This window comes from Bombus vancouverensis, chromosome 8 (genome assembly GCF_051014615.1).
Source record: "Bombus vancouverensis nearcticus chromosome 8, iyBomVanc1_principal, whole genome shotgun sequence".
In the NCBI taxonomy this organism is placed as follows: Eukaryota; Metazoa; Arthropoda; class Insecta; order Hymenoptera; family Apidae; genus Bombus; species Bombus vancouverensis.
In genome coordinates this window covers 13772323-13799706 of record NC_134918.1, presented here as the reverse complement: position 1 = coordinate 13799706, position 27384 = coordinate 13772323, and the positions used below count along the sequence as shown (strand labels likewise).

The following is a 27384-nucleotide window of genomic DNA, read 5'->3' as shown; positions in this document are numbered from 1 at the left end:
AACTGAAATTAATAAAATATCACGGGAGAATAGCGAACAAGGGAAAGAATAAGAAGGACGGTCGTAAGAAAGGGCCACAAAATAAAAGAGGAACCCCTTGGAGAGCAATTACACCGATCGAGGACAAGCTTATGGGCGCCACTGCAGGGACTCCCTTGGTAGAAAAACCGGTTAGCGAGTGGGACCATAAACAATGACTTTCTAACCAGGATGGACGGCCGTACAGAACCAGAAAACATCGCGAGAATTATATACGTTGACTGGCTGATAGATTCCAGACGCCGTTGGACGCTGTTGTAACGGGTCCATGAAATATGGATCAGATCAAGAGAATAAAGATGTCGCTTACCATCATAGTGGGAACCGGGGACATGGGTGCATTGTGAAATTACCAGTAACTGAACTGTCTTTTCTTCCGTGTCGTCCTTCATTGCCTTCGCGGATATATCTCTGTCCCTAACGGATAACACTTGAACTCTGAGTATATATCGGTGTATTCGTTCATTGTTTTGCCATGAAATTAACCGAAGACGTTAACCAACGACTGATAACAGTACGTTCATTTGCTTTTCCTTAGGTAGCGCTAATAACCGGTTACGAAACTATGACAAGACAAATATTTTTCAACCGATTTATTGGAAAGTCGTAGAATATCGAGTAATCGATTAGACAGAGTAACTAAGACAGATTTACTGGAACACGTGATGTTAATCCCATGGATCAGGAAAAACAATCGTTTGAAGCTATGTAAAAGGAACAACCAGATTATTTTGGCCATTAACGAATCGATACAGATAGTTATCTAGACTAGCAAGTATAATTATCAGCAACTTCTTAGTTTCTAAAACAAGATAAAAGGCTTTCCGTGTTTTGTATGAAAATAATAATGGACATTGTTCTTCATATTCTTTGACAACTATTCTTTTTTTCTCGATGTAAAGGTATATTTAGTTTAGATATGCCTATTTCTCAATAATTTTGTTTCTGGCTGCACTAATTATATTACTTTCTATTTCTGGCTGCATTGTTAAATAATATATTTCAGGAAATATCATTTGGAGAAACATACAAAAATTAACGTATCCAAGTTAATTGAGAAATACGAGGAAAAGGAAACTCCGATATCTCTATTATTAAATTTTTTGGTAGAGAATATTAACCAGATACGATGTTTCTATCCAATTTCACCAATTTTAGATACGATATCTTTTCTTCGGCAGAGTTAAGAAATCCAAAAACGTAAAATCGAGGAAGATAAACGTTGATCAGGGCACTAGAGTCCACGTTTATCCGCGAACGTTACCGGCAAACATGTTTACCAATGACGGATTACGTTAAAATTTTAACATTTACATAAGAACTGGTGCGACGATAAGCGAAAACAACCCACCCTGTGCATAAACACTTCTTCGTTACCTGGCTGAACATGTACATTAGATCGGTTAATTATCGTTCGTATGTTTTACAGTTGGTTCTATCGAATAATTGCAGAATTTCGTTCAAACCTTAAGGTAAACAACTTCCATTCGAAATACGAGGCGTTTGAGTTGAATTTTTAAAAAAGCGGTGCGTTACGTCAGCGGTAAGCACTTTATATGTAAATAGAGGATGAGTTGATTCGTTTCTGCCGGGATGATCCATCCGGGTCATAATAGATTCGTAATTGAAGACGAGATTTATACTGAATGGAATAACAATAGGACCATTTCAAATCCATTTGCTTGGCTATAGATCTAGCGAAGGACGTAACTAAAGTGTAAATTACATGTCGTGTCCTGAATTACTCGTGCCTCGTTAATTATGTAACGACAATGCTTGAAACTTGGAAATAACGGAACAAAAATTTGTAAAAGGCGCATCACGTAGATTTTCTTTTAACGAAGCCATTGTTTTCCTTCTTTATTTGAAAAATATCGTACTTGAACTATGATCGCTGTATCTAATATTCCTATTTTACGTTGAAGTGGCAATTTTCTAAAAATTCCGCGCATTATTCAGGAAAAAGATGCATAAGCTTGTCCAGTCCGATAAACGGTTTATTATTCTTCGACGTGTTATAAGAGTGTTTCATAATGTTTCCTCTGCCAAGGGGATTGAACGCCATTAGCTTCTAAAACGACGACGAAAAACACAACATCGAATTCAGAGGATTTCATGGGACGAGAGAAAAAGAAGGAGGTAGCAAAATGCTGGTTCATTGAGCGGTGGTTATGGTGCGGCTGTCGATGACACGAGAAAAGAAAAAGCAAGAAAACCTGTTGGCCCGAACGGGCCCGGACCCGTTCTCCGAGGTCTTCGAGAAGCGAAGGCGGCCTATGACCGCGCGCAACAACATTGAAAACCAGAACCCAGATCTCTAGAACCGGTTTACGCTTGGAAAACAATTTTACGATCTCGGTGGAGCTCGACGAGGAGGAAAGAACATATGTATATCTATATGGGGAAAGGAAAGAGAACGAGCGAGTAGAAAAGAAAAAATGGAGAAATTCGATGAGAGCCTGTCTCAACGGGCCACCATGCCCAGATGGAACGTGCACGTTCGTCACGCTTTACAAAGGAAGAAGAAGAGGGTGAAACAAAAAAACGAGAGAAATGAAAAGGAAAAGGAGAAAAACGAAAGGAGGGAAGTAAAGAGGAGTCGTAGGATAAAAATAATCGTTTGAAACCAGGGTAGTCTTCAAAGCTACGCACACCACCCCCCTCTCTCTCTCTCTCTCTCTGTCTCTCCCTCTCTCTCTCCCTCCCTCTCTCTCTCTCTGTTAATTCCACGGCCAATTTGCAGTATACTTCAAAGAGGGTCGTGAGGAACGTTCGTACAGTTTCCCGACACGATTGCATAACACGACTCTGGCGCAGAGGAAAACATTAGAAATGCAAAACTGCGCTCGGACTCGACGGAACTTGTCTCGTAACGAACTCGCTCCAGGCGAACGGTTCAACCTTCTATTATTCCTGTGCCGATCTCGTGTCACAGTCTCCATATGAAATTGAAATACGGACGTCTTTTCAGAGAGGCTATCGAGGATTTATATAAATCAAGAGGTAGAGGGCAATACACGAGACGCGTTTAACCAGCCACACACGTTTATGAATGAAGCTATGACAAATAAACATGAAATGAAATTATGGCGAAATGTGGAATTTACATGTAAATGACGCACCGCCTGGCGGTGCTGGCCGGCTAAAATCTTTATTGATCTTTGTCGATTTAACCGCAAACCGTCCCTTCCTTCTTTCTTATTCCAATACCTGCTCCGCCTTTTCTCTACTTTCCAAAGTTCACTACTTTAAGTAATTTACTTTGTTAGCATAAAGGTAAAATTTATAATCTGTTAGAGGCTCCTCATTTAAAATATTATATTTCTATTTATGATATATGGCAGTGTACTGGGATCTATGTGTGGATATAAATTGGATACAAGAAGGCTCGAAGCCATTGAAACGGTTTCGCAAGAAAAATGCTCCCAGAGGAAAAACAGGAAACGCCAAACATGGCGTTACGTCCGAAAAAAAACTCCTTAGAAGCTGACTACTGAATAGTTTCTCTCTCTCCCGCAGATCGCTCAAAATGATTAGAGCAGCCTTATTTAGATTGTTCGAGTTGATTAGAGGAAGGACCGTTCAAACGGGTTAGCGATTATTTCCGAAGCTACCCGTGTTACACTGGCTAAACGTCGAGCAAACATCGATGATTTTTTCCCTCTCGTTCGATCCGTTTCTGTCGAGGCGCAAAACCCTCTAATTATTCGAAATGCTACACGCGTTCGGGTGATCGACTCGAACAAAGCGTCGTTCAATTATCGTCCGTTGACGACAGTGAAGGAATTCCATAGGTAAACGTTCGATATGTGATAACAAGACAAACACGTACAACTCACGAGTCGAATTTATTTCAAAGCGAACTTTGATATTCATAAACGCGTTTGTACAATATATGAAAGTCACGTTGTCCATATGTGAAAAAATATACAATGTCTGACAGAAATAATTAACGATAGGGTGGCCTTTGTTGCCGTATTCATTAGATAACTCGCACGTTGCACGAAAATACCGACTCGTTTGCTGAGGTAACAACGATAAAACAACGATAAATTTCTATGACGAAGATCGAAATGCGTCAATGAAACGATCAATATGAAGAACGAAAATTAACAACGTGGCTCTGCTTGAATGGACGAACGTATTAACACCCGATGTGGCTAAACAGGTTGAAAAATAAAGGTTTCCGATAAAATTAAAGAATTTATCGAGTGTTAATATCGAACGTTATGTAGTATAAGAGGAAGAAAAACAAGAATTTGGGAGTTTAGGGAACTGTGATAAAAAATGACGAAACGTGACGAGGAAGGTGACGATATAAATAGTAGAAATTACTGCAAATGCCTTGGTATTTATTAATGGACGAGCTATCGACAGGAAAACTTTTACAAAGGTATAGGAAACAAATATCGATTTCGAAATGCTCGCGTCGTTGGCTTGCAACGTTAAAAAGGTATGAAATTTATGAGTGGGAAGTGAATGGTTACTGTGAAATCAACAAACTGACATCCACAGTAGCTGAACAACGCTAGGTCGATTTTGGGTGAACGCTCAGGATGATGAAACATGTCAACAAAATTGGCAAAGTGACACAGGGCCGCGGTAAAGCAAGGGAGGGATAAATGTCTGACGCAAGATCAGAGACTGCTGCGAGTCATCCGCGAGCCAGGTTCACCTGCTAACTCCCAATGAAGGAAGTGACAAATACTGTAAAGAGAATATCTCGTCGCATTATGAAATTATGTTCGAGATTTCTGACCTGTCCACGAGAATAAATCGAAGAATCCGCCAAAATTGTCATGTATCGATAGTGATTAGGTCAATATCGAATTTTGGAAAATTCAATATCGAAGTTTGAAAGTCTGAATTTAAAAGAGAATTTTTCAAATCTACAAAATTTAAAAATAAACATGTTCAAAGCTTAAATCTTCATGAACTTGAAAGTTACGACGGTCCGGCGATTGGCGAAAATTCGATCGAACTTCTCCGATTAGAGATACGACCAGCACGAGAAAAGAGTAACGTTTCATGGATCTTCTTTTATAGAAGCGTTATTTCCAGACAATCAACCCTTTATTCGTTATCGAACGAGCGTAACGCATACGAACAAATCCGCATAAAAAATGAGCTGGAGTCCGATCCTTACGCGCAATACATCGGTCTCACGCCACAAGACCGACAGCAGCTTCTCTTCGAACGAGCTACAATTTAACGAACCATACACGCGAATCGTGAATCGAATGGTTAAGCTTTCCTCTAAACAGAATCAATTACCCGGTCTCGTCTATGTTATCGAATCGAATATATCGAGAGAATTCTCTATTTTTCGTCGATTTAACGATGCGCGATTCGATCTATTCGAGTATAGATGACGAAAAGAAGATGTATGCTTACAACGATCGAAGAGATCGGCCGAAGCATCGTATATACATACATAGCGATTCAAATACGATAATACGAAGCTAAATATTAAAAATGAGCACATGACAGCTTACATTTTAAATAGGAATTGAACATGCTTCGAAATTCGGAATTAATTCGGGGGAACGCGTACGGAATATTAATTCGACGGTATTGCGAGAAATATCGCGATATTCAAGCGACATTCCTCGATCCCTTTTGTCTCCTTTCAACCCTTTCGACCGACCATCTTTTTTCCCTTAATTCGTATTACACTCTGTCTTTACTCGATGAATCGTAAGGTCTCGGTGACTTTCCGAATGCGCCGGTCGCATGCGTGAGCGAATAGAAAGATACACGTATATGATGAATGCCGGTACACGCAGATACGTCTATATAGGCTGTAATTACGAGAAACACGAAGAAGCCCGAAAAGCCGGTCGATCCTCCCCCTCGCTGTTACCAAGCGAAAAAGAAAAATTAAAAAAACCCGGTAGGCAGCGACAGGCGCATTCGTCCGGAAAGCGACCAGCAGGTCGGCTTCCTGGGCCGGGATTTAAAATTTAAACAAATCAAAGAGAAAAATGAAAAAAAATGTGTAAAAAACTCACGTCATTTCCAATCTGACCCATGCTGGCGGCACCACCACAATTCGCGATCGTATCCGCCTTGGGGTAAGACTCGGTCACGTTAGCCACAGGAATTTTGGACGATTTTAATAAATACACTATATATATGTATATATATTATACGTATGAAAGAGATATTACACGAAAGACTTCGGGCAGACGTATATAATAACGTAAAAACGTACGCGTATACGTTGTAGGTAATAAAAAAAGGAAAAGGTCTCTCTTCAGTCCCTTAACGATCTAAAGCTCTTTTGGTAAAAAAAAAAACGACGGGTATATACGTATATACGTGACGTCGCGAAATTTAGAAGAATCGTTTTCACCGGTAAGTCTTAACGGTAGGTTTTCCTTTGGGATAGAACGTCCGTGAGTTATCACACGCGAGGTACACCGGCGAGAAATTACCAATCATAATAAATATCACAGAAATATTGCTCGTACCCTGGCGTTGGGTATTATGTATGCGACAGGCTCTATTCGATCTTCTCGTACGGCTGCACAATTTTTTATAAAAGTACGATCGAACGGTAAAAAAGCAGTAAATGTAATAGAAAAAAGAAGAAGGTAGAAAAGACTACGATCGTTCACAACACCGACACATAATTAGGAAGAGCACAAGAATCAGGTTACACTGGACATTACGTGCTGGGGATTTGCTACGGTGAACGATGTATACGGAAAGAGAGCCGGTTGCTAACTGACGATAACTGATGCTTCGATAGTCGAGCTAAGCTACGAGCTGCGATCATCTGGTCGAGGTGGCGTGGTGGGGAATGAACAGCTGGTGGGGAGACTTGCCGGTTCCCCGGACCTGCCATTGGTCGACAGTGCCGTAGCAACAGCGCGCACCATGCCAGGGTCGTTAAAGCGAAATTCTGATAAAGCGCATAAAAAGACGAGGGTTTTGCTTTCAGATAATTCGTGATTCATTGCAACGTTTCGTGAATATCTAACTTGGTTATGCGTTCGGTTAAAGTCAACGGGCAACAGGGGAGAGGGGACCATTGGTGGGGATGTTACTGTAGGTAGCTATAGATACGGGGCTGGTGCACGCAGGCAGCCGGCTTGATCAGCTGATGCCTTAGCAACAGGAGTACGAACTGTGCTAAAAATATCGATCCCATCTGATTATCGGCACGATGTAAGTTGTAACGTGTTATGCGGTCCACTGGTAAAAGCGTAAAAGTAAACGAAGAACACCGGCCCGTTTCGTACTTCCCTTGACTTCTCGGCTTAAAATGTCGGGAGAAAGTCAAAATCATGGGTTTGAGACGCGTGTTGCTGCATACGAGCACGAAAGTAGCAGAATCTACACCGGTTGCTGTCCGATTTTTATATCTCTACTCTAAATACACTTTCATTGTCGTTACCTGGTAGTTTGTTACGGTTCTCGCGAAACGACAACCGGTAATCTCCCCTTGCATAACTGAAAAGTATATAATCCTCGAGAAGGTGGAACGTTCGCTGTTTATCAGCGTTAATGAAGAGGCTCTTTCTCAGTGAAGAGGCTATGTTATCGCGATAGATGTATGTACATACGAGGACGCTATGATTCGCGAATATTCCTCGTAACTGTTCGGATCAATGAAACTATCCGGTCTCTTTGCATCCAGGGAAGAGAAGATGAAGAACCTTTCAGGGCCTTTAAGGTTCCTTTGTGTTCCAAGGACAACGTGAAATAAAGACTCGGCCGGAAAGGAAGAACGGCTCTTTCCCCTTTTCATTTCCGCAAAATATCTACGACCCTTTGTCGCGAGTACGAAACGTCACGATGCCACCGCACCACGGAATTTTTCATGCGAACGAACCCAAAAAAATCCCTCGTACCGAATCGCGTAGCCTAACTAGACGTCTCCTCATCGTAAGAATAGAAGCACCGTGTCAGCAGCCGCGACGTCTAGTACAATGACGCTGATTGCGTCTAGTCACTCGGCTTTTCGATGACGATCGATGATGACGAACCATTAATCGAACTGCGTTTGAAACAGTTCCAGAGCCAGGAACGAAGCCGTTCTCGGTTTTCGAAACCCAGAAGAACGTACCAGCATCACGGTCGGTGTGTTAACGCAAGGCTAATGAAACCTCTAGAAGGAAATTCGCTCGGGAAACGTATTACAATTCTTTCATTGTTTCAATAAATACCCTATGGATTTTAAAATTTCCTTTCTAACTTTAAAATACTCCCGAAGAAAAGGAATGCTCGCCTAGTAGCGACTTCCGAGAAAAGGCCGGTTTAAAAGGCCGGAGCAGCTTGCCCCCGGAAACAGCTGCAGAACTTTACTTCTGCGCATTCGGTGTAAAATATAATAAATCCTAATGTATAATACAGAGGGAAGGAAGGGTCTTTTAAGGAGCAATCGAGGTTCCGAGATGTTCTCGGTCAATCGGTTTCCAGGAAGGCCGATGATCTCTCAGGTCGAGCCATGCCGTTGCAATGAGAGACACCAAAGTTTCTACATACATATTATGTATTTCGTATTCCCGGGAGCGGGCATTTGGGCGAGGTTAGTATTGGAAGCGCGAAGAGGTCAACGTTCGGGAAAGCGCCTCTCGTTACGGCACTGCCATACGATATTATAGGCCCCGTCGCTCGGAAATCCCCTTCTCCCAATCCACCACCGTCCCGTACACTCCTACTTCGCTCTCTGTCCTTCTTTCACCACCAACTCCTACTATCTCTTTTCCTCGATGCCCGTTTTCCTCTCCTTTTCCTTCTTCCTCGTATATGTATAGCTTCTATATCTTTTTCTGTCTCTTTTTATTCTCCTCCCCCACCATGGCAGGCACTCTTTCCTCGTGTCTCTTTCTCGCGTCTTTCTCTTGTTCATTCCCTACATCGCGATATTCCACCGTGCCTCTTTTCTCCGTTTCCACGCCCTCCTCCAACATCCATCCGTCTTTCTCATTCCGCTTTAATCCCCTATTTCTTTTCTCGCTCTTTATCCAGTCTCTGTCTCGTTCACGTGCATCCCCCGCCTCCTCCCTACATCTCCCTACGCCAAACGACCGAGCAACACTCTCGGTAGCTTCGTTTTGTTCTTGCTTTCTCCGCTTTTCCGCTTTTTTTCCAACCACCCCTCCACTATATTATAACCACGCGTCACCGTCTAACCCGTGACCGATCTATCTATCCCTTTCTCTTTTCCTTCGTTTCTTTCTCTTGCTCGTTCTTTCCTAGCGTGCAATAGCTTTCAGCCGGTCGCACGCATTGTGCCGTTATAACGGAAGAGAGAACTACTCTCTATGCGTTGCAACGGTCAGCTGTTGCTAGCAAAATCATCGAAATGGTCTCGTCAGCTGCCACTAGGCGACACGGACTGCTAGGTTGATGTTTGATCGAGAAAAACCATCGGTTGGATCGTAGGACGCTGAGTCACGTTATCGAAATCATTATACTCTTTATATAGGTTCCTGGTAAGTGCTTTTAGGTGCATACAAGCACCCGGAGTAATGGATAATAAATAAGCCGCGGATGTTTGTGCATTAATGAAAAATTTAAAGATACAAGAGTGCAAAGAGCGCGCACAATATGTAAAGATATATAAAATCTTCGAAGTATAATTCATGAAAGTATAGTGCAGTTCGATTTCGAGTCGGTATTAAGTTCTATCTCTTTGCGTGTTCATAAAAATACGAATGTCTATAAAAATCCGCGGTCAACAAGTACAGAAGAGCAGTATGAAGTCGTTGCGACTAGACAGATTTATATTCTCAATGATGCAACGTACACGATCATCCGATCTCGCTGTTAAAGTCACGTAACGAACTGTATCATGATAATAAAAAAAAAAAAAGAAGTGTGTCGCAGCAAGAATAGGAGCACGACAGACGCGAAGGAAAATAGCGGAATGATTGATCGACGCGTCTAATCGGCCGCCATGACTTAACCAAAGTGCTCGTTCTTCCTTTTTTCTCCCTCTTGCTTTGAGCGAACTCTCATCGAACTGGCGGATCAAGGCCGCCGATGCAAAAACACTTTAGAATCCTTTCGCGGCGATGAGTCACATCGCGAACCCGGCAAGGTATTACGTGGCAATGAAACGTTTCAGCTGTAACGTTGCGAACTATCGTTCCATTACATTGTGACGAACTGCAAATCGCCGGTGTAGATTAACGGATCGCGTTCATCTCCGGTTGCAAAATAGACTTATCTATCCACGGGAATTCCTTTCTCGTCACCCCTCTCTTATACGTATATCAAACTTCTCTTTTTCCTTTTTTTTTTTCTTCGTATTAACATTAGGAATTTTATGGTTATGCCGATACTTCATCGATAGGAAATTATCTGGTCTGTCTTTTCTACATAAAATCATCAGGCAGTGTCCTATCTGTGCTGTTACAGTGAATTCCCTGTTATTCGGCCTCGCTTTAACAGGTCGCATTTCAGTTAAGATAAAAACAAATGACCAGCAGAAAAATTATTGACGCGTTTTACGATGACTTCTTGTCGTCAGAGTTTTAATAAAATCGACCAAGTACAATAACAATAATAAGTTTTGATAGTTTGTGAGAAATTGCGCGACGGAACGCGAAGGACGTCGATGTAGCTTCGAGTCACGAGGGAATGAGTCACCACAATGTCCTACGCTAAAACGACGCCCGATAAGCGGCGTTACAGTGCTTGTTGCAAGATAAAAAATGGTCACGAATTAGTTGATGAGGGAACGAGCAAACAGACGTCGAGGTGGTAAACGATGGACGAGCACGTGCCGAAGACACGCGAACCGTCATGACCACGGAAAGAAACACAACTGCAACATTGGAAAAGACGCAGCGCGGAAGTCAAGAGGGCTGTTTCCGGAATAGCGAGTAAATCAAGAGGGAAGTTCTCTTCAACTCTCTTGGCTCTCCCTCGTTTTACTTTTTTCTTTGTCTTTCGTGTTGTGCAATAATGCCTTACGGACCGAGAACTCCGGAGGATCGTAAAAGTTGCGAACACGCACAGCCTGACACTTTCTCCCTTCCATGCTGGAACTAGTGGAACTAGAACGTTCCTTTTTATCCTTTTTCTGTAATCTTGAGCGTTTTCTATAACGATGTTATGCTATAACTTTCCTTTATACTTCTATATCGTATCTGTGTCTTATCGCTTCTTACAGGTCTATTCTCATTCCTTTTATTTTCTTCGTCATATGCATCCTTTGTTCTTGCTTATTTCTGTTCGGAATTTTAGTTGGCCGTCCGTTTATGGCACGGACAGGCCCATTTCTCTCATTGGGCAATTCCGAATTACCGGTCCTCCCAGGGCAGTAAACGTAATGATTCGAGGCCAGGAAGAACCCAGGCAAGGATCAGCCGGAAGGGCACCCGGCGGTTCAGCTTCAACCATCGGACAGTACACACAGGACGACAGAGTCCTTACTGAGTACAACTACAAGCAACGAAGACTACAGACACAGGACGACAAAGTCCCAACTTAGTTCAACTACAAGCAACGAATACAAATAAAGTGCCGTCTAAATCTAACACTCGAGTTATTCCATCTCCTCCACCTTGAACGTTAAGTCATTCGAGGTATGCGATATCGACCGATCGGTTTGACCTGACCGGTTGCTCTTTAGTCGATAATACGCAACAATCTCTATCATTCATTTTTCTTTTTATCTCTATATTTATTTTTCTGCCACCTATATTAATCTGTTATATCAAAGAGCAAAACAAAATTTTATATATTCAATAAGCTAATTTTGGAGTATTACAAGTACTTGTTATAATAGTTGGAGGAAATCTCTTCTCAGCTGCTATTTCTTCCGTTTCTTTAGTTCGTAAAAACATAAATTTGCATAAATATTAATAATGTGTCCGCAGGTGTGTTTCTTGAATTAAATTCCAACACAGGGAGCAATATGTTTTGTACGTCGACACTGAGAATAATCGAATGAGACACAATATCGAATTTAATTCGATATATGACTGCAGAGGATTAACAATTATTGAAGTAAATTACGTAATATTTCTTAAGAGACCTTGTAATGAATTCTTCTCTTTTTTATGTTAATAATTTGTAATCTCTGGTCTTTGATATTTAAGTAAAATATATCAAAATCTAAACTTTGGAGCTGCTGTCGACTGCTTATCGATGTAAAGTATAAGAACCGAATAATCTACACTTGTGGTATTAACATGTTTTTTCAAAGTAGTTCGAAGGTGCAAATATGTACCAACGAACTTGTGTACAGATATTTCGACCGATTAAAGATACCTTTGTTCTAACCGTGACTCAATACTCGAGTCAAGTCGCCGACATTTTCTTTGGTTAGTGTGTTATCGGACTGTGTAAAACGTTTTTATGGCACGAGCCACGCTTTTGGACCACGTGGCATTAGTGGATCATCTTTATCTTTGCTAATGACGCATCATTGAACATAAAAGCCTTCGAAACAATGGAGACGTTATTATCGGTCGAAGTGGAGCAAGAAGCCACAATGAAGCAGAAGACCGAAATCCATGAATTTTAATGACGCGAAAGAACATTACCAAATTTTACTGCCAAATCGTGTGTATAATACTTTAAAATTCAAACAAATTCTTTCATTTTATATACATAGGGGCCGTTCAGAAGCCACATGCATCGGCTCCACAAATTAGAATTTACTATTATGTATTATTCTTTATGTCATTTCTTACGATAAATAACTTACAGAAATAATTCACTTGTTTATCGAGAACTGAACATTAACCGTGTACTTAGGCAATGGAACTAAAAAATTAACAAAAAATGGAGTCGATCACTTTGGCTTCTAAGAAACTTGCTAATTAATTCAGAAAGCTGCAGCTTTCTTCCATTTCGATGATTTTTAATATGTTGTAGAAATCAATACTTTGAACTTTTTCGTTTGCGTGTTACCGTCAGACTTTTCTAGTTTTCGAGATATAAATTTGTAAAAATTGTCGCTGCCGCTACAGAGAAATTTGCCCGTATGTGTGCGTGTCTGTGACACAGTCGCAAGTTCGTTGCTTGGCGAACTGTTTACATCCGTCAGCCACTGATATCCTTTATCTTTGTTCTATACTTTACGAATCTAAATAGTCATTCACAATCGCATATGCGAGACAGCAAGAAACATCTTTGAAAATCTCTTCCAACGGCAACACGATTTTGACAGTCGAATAATTAAATGCCTCGAAATTGTGACTGGAAAGTTTCCAATCTCACATGATAACAATAAAATATAAAGCATAACATGAATTGTAATTATGTTATTGTTTATAACTCAAACTTATGACCCCCTGCCCCACACCGGTCGGATATAAAAGACTAATCCAAACCTAATCCAGATCATTGATGGTGTTACGTCCGGTGACCCTTTATGTTCGAGGCGGTCACCAACTGTGCACATAGAATTAAGCGGATCGCAATAATCCTAAAGAACTGTCATAAAATGAGGCTGTTTGATTTACCATTAAAGCCATCAAATGACACAAAACATCTTCGAGTCAAAAGGTTCCTTATTCCTTCCTCCTCGGATAAAAATTGTGGAAACGTGAGTTTCCCCAATAATTGTTTATATTTGAACTGTTAATTAAGCCTTCTACTCATTGAACCACCTCTATCATCCTAATCGAAATAGGGGATCGATCAGTTCGTGGCGTCGATTGTCTAATCGTAACGGGAATTTACGACTCTCGTTGACGGTCGAAGAAACAGATTTTTTTTTTTTTTTTGGAGTATTGTACAATAAATTCGCATTGAGAATTACGAGTAAATTATTCTGGCGTGCTACTATAACGTGAATAATAAGTGATTATCGTACGTTTGATTCTAGCTGAATCTAATGTTTAAATCTAGAGGGTAATGTCCTTTTAGCCTGCGGATCTGACCCGTCATGAAGAAACAGATAATCACTTTTAATACGCAGTTGTATACAGGATTGTAACCTGAATTGATCCCAGAATACTCAAGCACGCGCAGCCCCCGTTTACATGCACTACGTATAAACAAAAGATAAGAGTTGGGTTTGGGTTAGCTTTTTAAATCGGCGCGTTGCAAGGCGGCTGATAACCGATACCAACGCATACTCACAATTATAGACAGAATTCACTGTAGTAGTAGTACCGACAGATTTTTGCCTATATCTTGGGAACTAAGACCGAGCGGAGGTTACACGTATATAGAATCGATTGCTGCCAATTGGAAATCCAAGATGGCAGCAGCTTTCGAAGTAATTAGCAGAGGCTCGTATATCGTTCGAATCTTTTGAAATAATTTTCGATTCAGTAATTCTATGTTCGTAATATTGTATCATTACCATTTAGTTAAACGATAGAGTGCAACGATCTGACATACACTGACGACGACTCAACAATGACTAACACAGAGGAGACCCTCGATAAACGAATTCCTCGAAGGACAATTGTTCGATTCTTACGTCTAATCGGTTGCATCGACTTCTTAATTAACCGGCTGTCAATTAACGCTGCCAAGTCAGCGAAAAATCAATTAGAAGAAATTGTGTCATGCTATCGGAGCTTTGCTCCGGAAGTTTCGCGGAATTCCAGCGTCCGTTATCAGGGGGCGTAGCTCAGATGGTAGAGCGCTCGCTTAGCATGCGAGAGGTACCGGGATCGATGCCCGGCGCCTCCAAGTTGCTTTTTTTTCCTGTCGAAATTATCATTAAACGAGTCATTTTCAACGATCTTATAACTCCATTAAGCGTGTGCGAATTTCGTTTCTAAATACGAGTATTTAGTTTTCAAACGAATGGACGACTTTGTACGATATAAAATATGTAGATTACAGCGGAGAAACATGACAAGTACATTTCCTGGTTTCAGTGTCATTACGCGATCAGGGGAGGAGAATTTGAACGTGACGTAATCGAAAATGAGCATCTGCTAGCTCCAAAGACGTGTATTTTAAAAATAGCTGACAAATTGACGAAGTTTTGTGGAAGCCAAGATATTTTATAAATTTTGGACGGGATGAAAGAACACATGTTTAGCTTCGAAAATAGATTTTGGAAACACGGGATTGGTTGAGAAACTGCTTCTCTGTAAAAGATAGAAAATGCGACTTGTCATGTTCTTCCTCTGCAGTCTTCACATATTGCGATACTTCGTCCTACTATTTAGTTTTTTTTACGTAGAAACCGAATATATGTGAGTTATAGGCCAACGTGATAAGTTACATAAAAAATGTGCTACTTGATACACCAGTCACTACGTTACAAGAATCGGAGCCACAAATTGAAACCCGATGTCGGGTAGCAAGGGAAAGGCGCAGAATATTTGAGCACGTGTGACACTCCATAAAGCGAGTTCTAATGAATGAGAATCGTATCGAACATTTGTCATAGACGAATATGTTCCCTACCCTCGTGTCTATCACGGCCGTTTAGTTTGACAACTCCTGATAAGTCACGTACATGTGACGATATCGTGGATACTTGAGAACTATGTCTACATTTAGTATTAATAAATACGCTGTAACCTCCCTATACATTTTCCAAATGGTTTCGAATTTTACCAATACAGTTATTGCTATCGCGTCTCAGTTTAGCGTTAATGAAATTCGAAGTTTGACATTGACGCGCGTTGTATGTACGCGAAAAATATCTACTTTATACGATAGTGTAACTAAAGTATCGATTACATATCTATCATTTTTTATCGACACGATTAGATCATCTACGCACACAAAAATAATCGCATCTGTGTTTACACGGGAACCATGGAACGTCTACATAAATAGTCATCGCAAATATAGATTAGATCGCCATCTAAATTTCGATAGGGGATTTATTTAATAAGATTTATTGAATAAGAAGGACAGCCACGTTTATCAACACGTTGTCCATGCATCTGTCACGCTACAATATCGATACTAAGTCCAGTTAAACAACACGATACGTATTGTTTTCCCCTCGAATCAATCCGATTTTAACAGTGACAAGTAGTAAGCTGTTCGCAAGTTTGCTGCATTATCATATCAAACAGCTGCGGTACAAAGATTTTCTCTAATAACACGCAAACGAATTGCCTGTTTCACAGATACGCAAACGCTCGGTATGACGTATAAACGCTCCTCTACTTCAACGTAAAATAATTCTGTGACGCAAAACGTATCGCGTTGTTCCATATTCGGGGTTACCCTGAAACGTGGTTTTGCTATTGCTGTAAATCACTGCCTACGAGCAGTGGCTAATTTAGACGGAGAGATTCGGAGGACAAAAGGATACAATGGGCAGAAACCAGTGGCTTGGTTACCCGATGCTCCATCGTTTGGCAAAAAGCTCTTTGGTCGATCAGGTTAACTTACTGTAATCACTGCATGTGAATGTAGATTTTGCTTTTCTGTAATTTAGGCTTCATTCCGAAAAATACAATTAAGGTTATCAGACGTGAATATTCCTGTAAGAAAATGTCAAGTCCGAACGTCTGCGTCGACTACTTGGCTATCGTTACCCTCGGCTGTAGGAAGAAAGAGCGTCGACACTTGAGGGTGACATAAATTTTAAACCCTCGCCTGTACGGTGTCGTAAACTAGCGGATCCTGATATTTTGCGACTGCCACGTCTAGTACATTCGATTTATTCTTTGTAGAATCGTCGACAAGGGCGAATGGAACTGACTATTTTACACGTCTCCTACCATAAACCGGATAAATCGGGATACGTTTTATATCGATAATAAATTATATTCCCTTAAAATTGACTTACATTCCTCAGATAAATTATCTTGTATATAAATTATCTTCAATACCATATCTATATATAACTACATATATAGCTATATATAATGCATTAGAAAAAAAGAAATAGAAGATTATCATCTGTTTCTAGTGCTAACCTCTTGAAAGATATCGATACGTGTGTGTAGGTTCACTTTTTGTGTAATTGAAGTATAATTCTGGAAGATATGATCATATGTGTGTACACTATGTTTCTGGATGGTATCCCGCTCAGGGTAACCATCCACACGTTATTTAGCAATTTAGTTAGAAAAATTTACCAAATATCCAGCTGGACAAATTGTAAAGTACAAATTAAATAAAAAAAAAAAAGAAGAAACTACGTTTCTTAGACGTATCAATATATTCTTCGAGTATTGTATCTCCCATTTAGTATTCACAGATATACAGGGCTATGAACGTAAAGTGCGACAGCTGAATATTGTGAAAAATATTGGTGATGCAATACGAAAGACAGGAAGAAACGATGTAGAGTATTTTGTTGTTTTTGTTTTTCATGTCTTTCATACGATAAGTTTTAAATACATTGAAGCTAATGTATTTTTTTTATCTAATCGCTTTTCGATCTTATATTTTCGATTTACCTTATTATTTGTTTATAAAAAATTAAAAAGTGCATCAAGCGGTGTATAGAAAAATGTTTGCATCTATTTAGAGAAATAGAAGTGACCTTGAGATATCCTCGATTCCTTCGTGTACAGAGAATTCAATTACGCGACAAGTCGTGGCTCCTAGAATATTAAAAATTGTCTTAACAACGTTTTATTCTATCGCCAATATTTTCGACGATGTTCAGCTGTCACGCTTCACGTATCTGTATATTTAAATAAACACTTGAACAATAACGAGCAATTATCTTTTGCTTGAAAATTCGCCCTTGAAGAGGTTAATAGATTCGTCTGCAAAATAGTTGATCACAGCAAATATGTAAAGGCAGAGGAATGTCGAGCGATACACGTGTCTTCTTCAAACATTGCAAAGTTAAAACGTGAATATGGAACGAAGTACAATCAGGGAGTGAAACGTGATGTATCTAGATAAGAAGATTAGATCTTTTTTTTCCTGATCAACGATATCGGCTGACTCGATAAATAATACCGAATAACAATCACCAAACGTCCTCTGACTAATGGAAAAGAGAAATTAATAACGCTGTGGTAATCGATCGTTCGAACAAAATTATGGGACATGGCTGAAGCGACCAATACATAGAGCGGTATTGTCAAGTACGATTCATCGGCGTGATTTCACGCAGCAGAATTTTGCAATAACAATGCACGAGGCTGATAAAGTACAGATATCCGTGTCATCCCGACACGCGTTAGTCGACCGTTCGTTTCGTTTCTCGTTTCTCATTTCACGAAAACATCGTGCTGAACATTATCAGGAACTGATGAATACGCGAGCGTATTATCTGCCAGTCTATTGACAACGAAATATCAATAATAGAAGACGAAAATGCACGCTCTTCTTATTGGTCGGAAGACAATAAAGCGGTATCGGTCGAACGATCGATACTCGCGGCCAATCGCTGCTGTGACGATTCTTCTTTCGCCAATCGTTGGTCAAATCTCGCTATTGCGACACGTCGTGAAACGTTCGATGCGGTAAATAAAATGTAATTATACGAAGGTTAGGCGTGCATTCTTTTTTATCGAAAAGCAGGTAAATACAAGAAATGATGCATAAAATTTGTATTTATTTACGGGATTTTGTAATGAAGTTTCATGCTTTTATGAGTACCTATAGCGATATGTTTTAAGACTTAAAGTCGTATAAATTTTTCTATTACGATTTAACTTTGCTCGAAGTTTCTTCAAATTAAAGATTTCGTCGATTGTTCCGCTTCTCCTCTGAACTAGAATTTTTTGATTAAAGAAACGGAAGAGCGAAACGAAATAAAATTCATCGAGTATGAACGTATGATCGAACGAAATAAAATTCTGAATATGAAATGGAAGAAAAATGAAAAATAAGTACTCGAAATGGCGAAGTCAGAAAGACAAAGTCTGGATGATGTGTGATTGCCACTGTGAAAAATATTCGATTGTTTTGCTCCATCTTACGGTCAGCATAATCGACACTTACAAGCAACTTTTCCACTTACGGTCAGCATGAAATAACAATCTTGCATAATTTGCATGGTACATCAACCAAGTACAAGTGTTGACCCGTACATGATCTGTTTACTGAATATCGCCAGAGTCATTTAATTGCTGCACTTTCGCGCGATAAAGACAGTCGACTGTAACACCTGATAACATCGATCAGTCATCGGGAACAGGACCGTAAATCATTGATTATTAACGAAATATAAATGTTTCCAATCATTCCGATGATAACATAACATAATATACAGGGTGGTTGGTAACTGGTGGTACAAGCGGAAACGGGGTGATTCTACGCGAAAAAAGAAGTCGAAAATATAGAACAAAAATTTTTCGTTTAAGACTTTGTTTTCGAGAAAATCGACTTTGAATTTTCGCTCGGTACGCGCGCGGTACGTTATAACGGATTTCACTGTAGATCGTTGTCTCGATGGAAAAATTAAAAAAAAAATTTTTATTCTATATTTTATATTTTCGACTTCTTTTTTTCTTTCCGCTTGTACCACCAGTTACCAACCACCTTGTATATCTTCACATGGTTTCGTACCTTTTTTCAAGGCGTTATAGGACGCTATCGATATACTATAGTATTATGTTACAATAATTACTAGAGTTAAATAACATAATGAATAACAACTCCAACGATGAAGGTTTTAGAAATCATTGTGAATTTCTAAAAAAATATCTACAGTCACTGCTAATATTGTTTCACATTGATTATAATCTGGATATTATTTTGCTAATAATCGATTCGATGAATGATTTATTCGTCTAATAATCACGGTTCACTTAATCGATAATCTACGATCGAACACATTATCTAATCCAAACGAAGTCTTTGTTAGTCATAAGAATTATGAACGTCATTCTGGGGTTAAGAAGGAAAATGAATTCTGCCATAGGTCACCTAACGTCTTGAATGACTATGGAACCATGTACACTCTACCTCTTAATCGCTTGAACTTTGATCGAAGTACAGAAAGATTAATGTTACCCTTCATTTATAATCGCGTTCAGTTCGCTGCTTACTCGTTCATAACAAGCTAATCTATCGATTTGACCGTTTGAACGAGAATCGAACCACTGATCAAGAATATCGAATGAACGACTGCCATAACACTTCCTATTAAGAGTAGTTCCTAAATATCGGAATTTCGTCGCGGTATCCTATTAACCTTGTAAATACAAGAAGAACGGTTAAGGAGCTGCTTGTAGAAGTTTCATTCAGAAGACTGTTGTTATTTGTTGAATGATAATCGGAAAACGATTAACTCGTCGACAAAAAAGCCGATCGTATTTGTAGAAGTTTGAGGCGGTATATTTGATGGTCGGATGATTTAGTAAGATTGATATAATTGATATTAAGTATACTTTTAAGTATACGTACTGTCACCGTTGGCTGAAATGTCCTATCTATCACTTTGAAGCCGAGAGAGATAGGAATTAAATCATTTTCTCTGTGTCATCTTTATTTTTCTTCGTTCGATTAAAAATATTAACTGGCTAGGAAGTTTAATTAATATTTGAAAGGTAAGAAATACCAGAAGCGTGAAATATTTCAATATATCTGGGAAAATGAAGAAATGCTAAATAGAACGTTCTGACTAAGAAGGGCAGTATGGGTGTTATATAAAAGATCGAACGAATTGGATACTCGAAATATCAGAAAAAAATAACCGCCTCCACCTTAAGATGACGCAGGCAAAAAATTATCTTCAACGTTTTCAAGCCTTTCCGCGTATCGACGCTCGTTCGACGCAAACACCGGATGAAAATTTCATAAACAGCGCTATCGAACAGCAAATAGCCTTGATATTTTCTCAGATTGCTTTGAAAATTCGTGCAACGATATCGTTTTAAAATTCCGATATCAATTTCCTTCTCTCTCCACTTTCATTATTCATTGTCACGTCATTTTTCTTTTTTTCGTTTGTGTCTCATTTATACGTTCTGACTGATTTAATTTGTTCTTCTGAAATAGACAGATCGAATATCATATTCTAACCGAAGCTTCCTCTCGAAACAAGCAACCTAAGTAAAATCGGTTAATATCGATGAAATGTTTCATTTTGTCTGTCCATCTTTGTTCTTTTCGCGTACTTATTTTTCACTATATTGTCACGGATTTATCTCTGTTTTGGCTTTGACGAAACTCAATAAACGATGAGTTAGTCGTAAATAAATTTCATCGAAAGAGGACTATGTTGCAACGGGCGAAAGACAAAGTTAAACCGAAGCATACGTTACTCCAGAGATTCTTAAGAACTTCATAAAGTTATTGCAAAATTCCACATATTTATAGTTCTTCGAGTTCGAAGAATTCGCTGGAATTACTCTTTCTTATCTCGTTTCTATTCTATCGCTAGACCGTGAATTTTTATGTAAACGTTTCCATAAATACCATGAAGCAAATAAAACTTCTTTCTCGCTCATATGAAACATTGAGCGTGGAAGATGAAATTTTCTACGAATGCGTAAACATTTCCAGTCTACTCATCTGTATTCGAATCGAAGCGACGAAGGTAGCTGTTCCCATTGTTATTACCGTTATCAGTGTCTTGTAGAACTTCGAAGCGTTCCCACGTGCGCCGCAAGGGTGGCTTTTATGTCGGAATAAATTTATCAAATTACATTGTATCACAATAAGATCAAAGGACAGCGGCGTCCCTTGACGCAACATGGTTCCTTTTGTCGCGGACTCTGCCAAATCGATGCGCACCCTTCACCGTAGCAGTCGACTTTTATGCGATAGTAAATTAACCGAAGCTCGCAGAGGAAACGCGGGAAAGCGTGCCATGATGGCGAAAAACTTGCCTGTCCGGGCATAAAATCTCATGACGTAAGGTGATTCACAAAGTGTTGGGCCGTTTGCCATACAAAACTTTCACGGATATATTATGCGCGTTAGAGAAAACTTTTTGGAACTTTCTTAGCATCGTAACCGGACAAAATTATTCTAACATATTGGGAAAGTTTGCAACAAATCCGACAATATATATAGAAGATACAAGACATTTATTGCAGACACAATGCATAATTTCGCCTCGCAAGAAATTAATATACAGTTGCCTTACCTTGGCTTACTCATCACTGACCAACGTTGCTTTAACGCAACATTTCATTCGCAATTTCTCTTCGTCGAAATTTACATTAGAATTTACATCGTCCAACTCTGTTCTTTTAGCATCGCAAATACGAAAGAAAATTCTAAGGATACGCCCGATGAATTTTCGACCGGACGCGTTCGCGAGGAAACGCGTCAACGGGAGTTGCAAATTCCCGTTACGATTCTACTAATCGACGCCGAGACCAGATCGATCCCCTGATTTCCGTTGAGATAATGGGAGTGGTTGAGGTGGTATAACGCTGCGATTAACAGGGTTATAAAATATGTATTTCCAACCACTTTACACAAGATAGTAACGCCGATGCGTAAGAAGTAAGTGAAGAGTAAATGGGTTGCTCTTAGATGAGAGAATCAGTGTGGAGATGATGACTGATCTGAAGACAGAGCTCGAGTTCTGGTAGATATGTTGTCGTCGAAGAAGTCTTGCGGTGTTGAGTCTGTTCGAATTGAGAGTTAACTGAATTTCCGCTCTCATGTTACGGAGGAAAGCTCGGTGTGTAAGTATTTTTTGAACGAAGGAAGCAGATTCGTTGTTCACACTTTTCGTTATGAAAATCCGCGATACCCATCGATTATGGCCAGCGTTAATGAATGAAGTTAAGAGGAGAAAGCCTCCTACCAACGTGGCTCGTGGGTGGCCTTGTTCCCGTTATATAACTGTCAGCTTTTTCCGTAATTTCTAAGAGCGCACAACCTTAGTGGCCAAATAACGAGGGACGTCGCACGGTTTATATCTAAACAATATCTAGACTGAAACAATGAATATTTTGTGCGACCTTTAAAATGATTTCTATAAGCTACATAAAGTATATCTACATAAGAGATTTTTCTATAAAGCGTTCAAATACTTTCGTGAGTCATACTAGACACATTTAGCCATTGATTTTGCGCGTCTCGTCTGACGTTCTTCGTTCGATACGACCTATAATCTATAATCTATAGGGTCACGGAGGATCGAGGAACGCATGCGTGATGCATTTTACGATCGAGATATAAAACCATGACGAATAGTATATATCATATCCTTGCCCATTTTCCTATGATCGTAAAATACCGAGGTCGATCGACCGTTCTGAGAACCGCCATTAGCAGCGGATCAGGGTAGCCATCGGTAGTGTAGAGATATTGAATTGCAGCAAGCATAAGATTAGATTTCCGACTGATAATTTAACTTTACAATAACTCTCATGCAACACGATTCGATCTTCCCACCGTATCTTAAATAATTCCACGAAAAACGCCGATATGGAGGAAGATAGAAATAAAGCAACATTTCTATCTCGATGAACAGACACGCGAGGATCGGTGAAAGCGACTGTGGATTAGACGCAAAGAACGAGAATCCCTTACAAGTTCCCCCGTCACGAAGCGAGCCGTGACTGCGGAAGGGTGCAGAAGTGATTGCGGGCCATGTGTCAACGGAATAATAAAAGGACCCCGTCGAAGGACGTGGCTCGTTTGAAATTGCGTGCCTCGCGAGTAATAATGGCTGAACGCGGCGCAACGCGATAGCTCGGAAGAAAAGATCTCGCAGCCGGTCTCGTGGCGGAGCTTTTATGATCCTCGAGAAGAGAAATTGACCGATTCCAGGCTCTGTAGAAACAGAAACACGTTTCGTTTCCGGTGGAACGAGAACAGGCTCGTTGAAAGGAAACATGGATCTCGTTCTTTTAATCTGCTCGTCAAATCCTCGGCGCTCGTTCAGTGATCTAATACGAGATTAAAATTGAAAAATCGTAGAATGTGGGGTCGTCACACTCGAGGAAACGTTAGAGCTCGTTGCTCGGAGAATAGCATGCGAATAAAAAAAAAAAAGATACGTATTTCCTGCTGTCAAATAATAGATATACGATTTTAATTGTATAATGTAAAACTTTCGAAACTTTCGAAACTTTAGATAAAATAATCATTGCGTTCCATCGCCATTCGTGCCGATTGATAGAGCGAAAATAAATCGAGTAGTCGAATAAATATTGCACCCTTCGTTTCCGGCACTTCGTACGGGATGATCGACGTTGTATTAAAACCACGGTATTCGTAGAACGCATGAAAAGCCGCTTACGACCCTATCAAATTTCAACTGGATCCGGCGACTGACACGAGACGAAATTTCCATGAAAAATTAAAGACACGGTCAAATTATTTACAAACAGGAAGGTGAGTATGGGGTTGGTGATTTTATGTGTGCGCACGACGGGATTGGTGAGAATGATCAGCTGTTTCCAGAGGCGTAGGATCGTCGTGGATCTCTGGAAGGAGAAGCTGTTTCGTGTTACGGTCGCGGAGCAGAAATGGTTTTGGGGAACTCTGCGAACGCATTAGGGTGCTGCAATGATGTTCTAATATTTATGGCAGTGCGTAACTTTCGGTGGATGAAACGGTACATGACGAAATAATCGATCGGTTTACGTGAAACGCGGATTGGGATTGGATGAATATTCGAGATGAGACAAGAGAGATTCTTGGCTCGTAATCGAGGGTATCGGTGTTTTGACAAGAGAGATTTGACTTTGTGGAACAGATCACGAGAGAGGAAAGAGCGAAGATAGATCGAACGAAAGAAACACAGCATAATTATCGACGATCGGTAAACAACAAAGTCGGTTATCGGACGACTGATGCAACACGGAAACGAGTTTCGTCAGCTGCTGCAAATAGACTACGAGGGACTATAGATAGACTTAATCGGTCGTAATTGTGCATTTTTCCTCGGATAACGATCGTATAAGCCTGACAGCAATCCGATAGAAACACGCTCGACGTATCCTTTGTTCTTAGGGGAACGAACCACGATGATTCATAAGAACGTCAAAGAGAAAATTCAATTTACTCTTATTAATATATCGAAACTTTCTGCTCGCGATAGAGAGTAAATTAGGAGCAAACAAAAAGCTGATAACTTTAATCTATTCCTTTTTTTCGTATTTACCGAATAAGGTTTATCTTCGAAGGTTCTCGAGTCGTCACATATGACCAGCGGATTAATCGACGTTAATCGATACTTCTATCTAGAATTTAAAAGAACCTTCCAGAACCGAAGAAGACAGTACGAACCATTGATTGGGGATGCTGGCTAACGCGAGAGACGAGAAACTCTCGGTATACAGACGTTTATCTGGAAATTTGTTCTACGGTCTGCAGATAAATCTGCACGAGTGGCTCCGTTGTGTACGTACACGTTATTGGTCAACACACACGCTTATCCACCGCTTCTATCGTGACCTATATTTGTACGAAGGGTGATTATTTCCCCTTGATTTTTTCCCTCCTCGTTGTTCGTTCAAAGAACAGGCCATTGTTGCACTCGAGGGTACCGCGTGATTCGAATCGAAACGTATTTTTCTTTCTTCCATCTACTCCAAGGTTCACCCTTTTATTCGGAACGCGTCATAACAAAATTTATGGATAATTTGTTACCCGCTGTTTTTTCCACAGGGAAACTTTCACGCACGAACGAACGGTCCCGCGGCTTACAAAATCATCGTTTACGATCTGTGTCATTTCGAAACACAATTTCTCTCACACCATCGCAGCGACACGTCGGACTAAAGCAAATATTGAAACTTCAAAGGTTCTACCATTTCATCTTCGATACACAGCAGAACAAATATTCTCCGTGGAACATCGTTTTTTACGTTTCGAGATAATTTGAAAGTTCAGTCAGCATACAGTGGCTACGGAAAGTACGGCGCGTGATTACGGATCTGTAAATCGGTAGATTTAAGCGAGCAAGTTCATATTATTACCGCGAAAGAGAGAATTTAAAGAGCCGTTGATCCCTTGCATTGAAATCACTATGATTGACCATCGCCTTCTCTTCGCCAGACCTCGCAACAATATGACTAACTCTCTATTGTTTCAAAATAGCTTTTAACGCTTCATCACAGCGACACAGCCGATTGCTGAAACGTACGTACATACGTTAAAAATGTAAACACGCGTAATGCAACGATCAACCACGAACACGTGATTTCATTATCGAATGCTGCGAATCGAAGATTTCGTCGGATATTTCGAGAAACGAGGGTTATTTCGAGAATTTATGATCCTTTACGGGAACCCTTCGAACGCCTGTACGTCCCAACGAATTCAAATTACTCTCTACACGGTCGGTCCATGCTTTTTCTTCGTTCACAGCTATATTCGCTCGTGTCTCTCCAAAGACGCAGGGATGAGACTTCTCTGCCTCTTGAGAATCCTCACGAAATCTCTTCCCCTTCAAGGATTCATTTCCCTTGCCCAACAGGGGTGTCTCAGCTGTACTTTGCATACGTTTCCCAAATCCTATGCAGCGTTTGGAGCCCAGCCACCTACCTTATCTCGTAGAAATAAACGTCCTGACAGTGACGATGTGATTAATGACTCGTGCATAATAATCGCAACAATTATTCTCGTCGAGTTTTTTTTATTTTTATAAAAACACATTCGCTACGCATGATCGCTGACGGATCTACTGCGAGTAAATAAAACTAATAATACATCATTCGAGGAATATGTTAATGTACTGCACAAATCGCAAGTCCTTTTGCATGTAACAGATTCCGTGACAAAGTCTACTCTTACTTGCTTCCCTCTGATAAATCAAACACGCGAGATTCGATAGACGTGCATAGTCCTTTGTGACTGACCATATACGCGTACACCGATTTGGTTTTATCCCCGAGGCAAGAGCGTAGCTTTTGTTTCCACTCGTTAACCCAATTTCGAAGTATGCTCGGTATCAAGTATTTTTAATTTCATATTGACACGTCGAGTCGCGCACGCTCGAGTAAAAAAAAAAGAAACGTATCGAAAGATACAGAAGACGAAATACGAGAAATCAATGGTTGTTCGCTCTTCGTTACATTTAACAAAGTTACGAAGAGCAAAATTTGGTGCCACTTTCGCGATTTACTTTGACGACCAGCTAAAACATAAACAATAAGAGGAAGAGGAGACAGACAGAGAGAGAGAGAGAGAGAGAGAGAGAGAGAGAAGGCATCAAACTCGATCGATTCACGCGCAAACGAGAACCTATATTTGCTAATTAAATTGGAGACTAAATTCAGTCATACATATGTAGCAGTCGCTGCCACACTGTGGTCGCATTTACGTGGAACAAAGAGACTCTCTGTGAAGCTCGATCCAGTAGCCGTGATCCGAGATTATAAGCGAGGCGTTAAAGTCACTTTGCAAAACCGGTCTTGCATACAGTAGCCTTAGCAACCGAAGAATGCAATAAAATTACCAGGCAATTGTATCCACGTGTCGGTCGACGACGAAAGAGCAAGTAGTTTTGGTTTCCCCATCTCCGCAACCTACCAAGCTTGTAAACGATGATTAATACGCAGCGATCGAATCTACGTGACGTCTCCTCGACACGGGGCTTCGTTACACAGCCTTCACGTT

At 40.2% G+C, this 27384-nt stretch overlaps 1 protein-coding gene and 1 non-coding gene across 3 annotated transcripts in view; one reads left to right on the top strand and one right to left on the bottom strand.

Moving 5' to 3' along the window:
* Sesn (Sestrin) overlaps positions 1 to 27384 on the bottom strand; it is a 153818-nt gene that overhangs the window by 24140 nt on the left and 102294 nt on the right. The gene's annotated exons all lie outside the window — the stretch shown is intronic.
* TRNAA-AGC (transfer RNA alanine (anticodon AGC)) lies at positions 14583 to 14655 on the top strand. The gene has a single exon. It is a non-coding gene; the product is annotated as a tRNA-Ala (tRNA).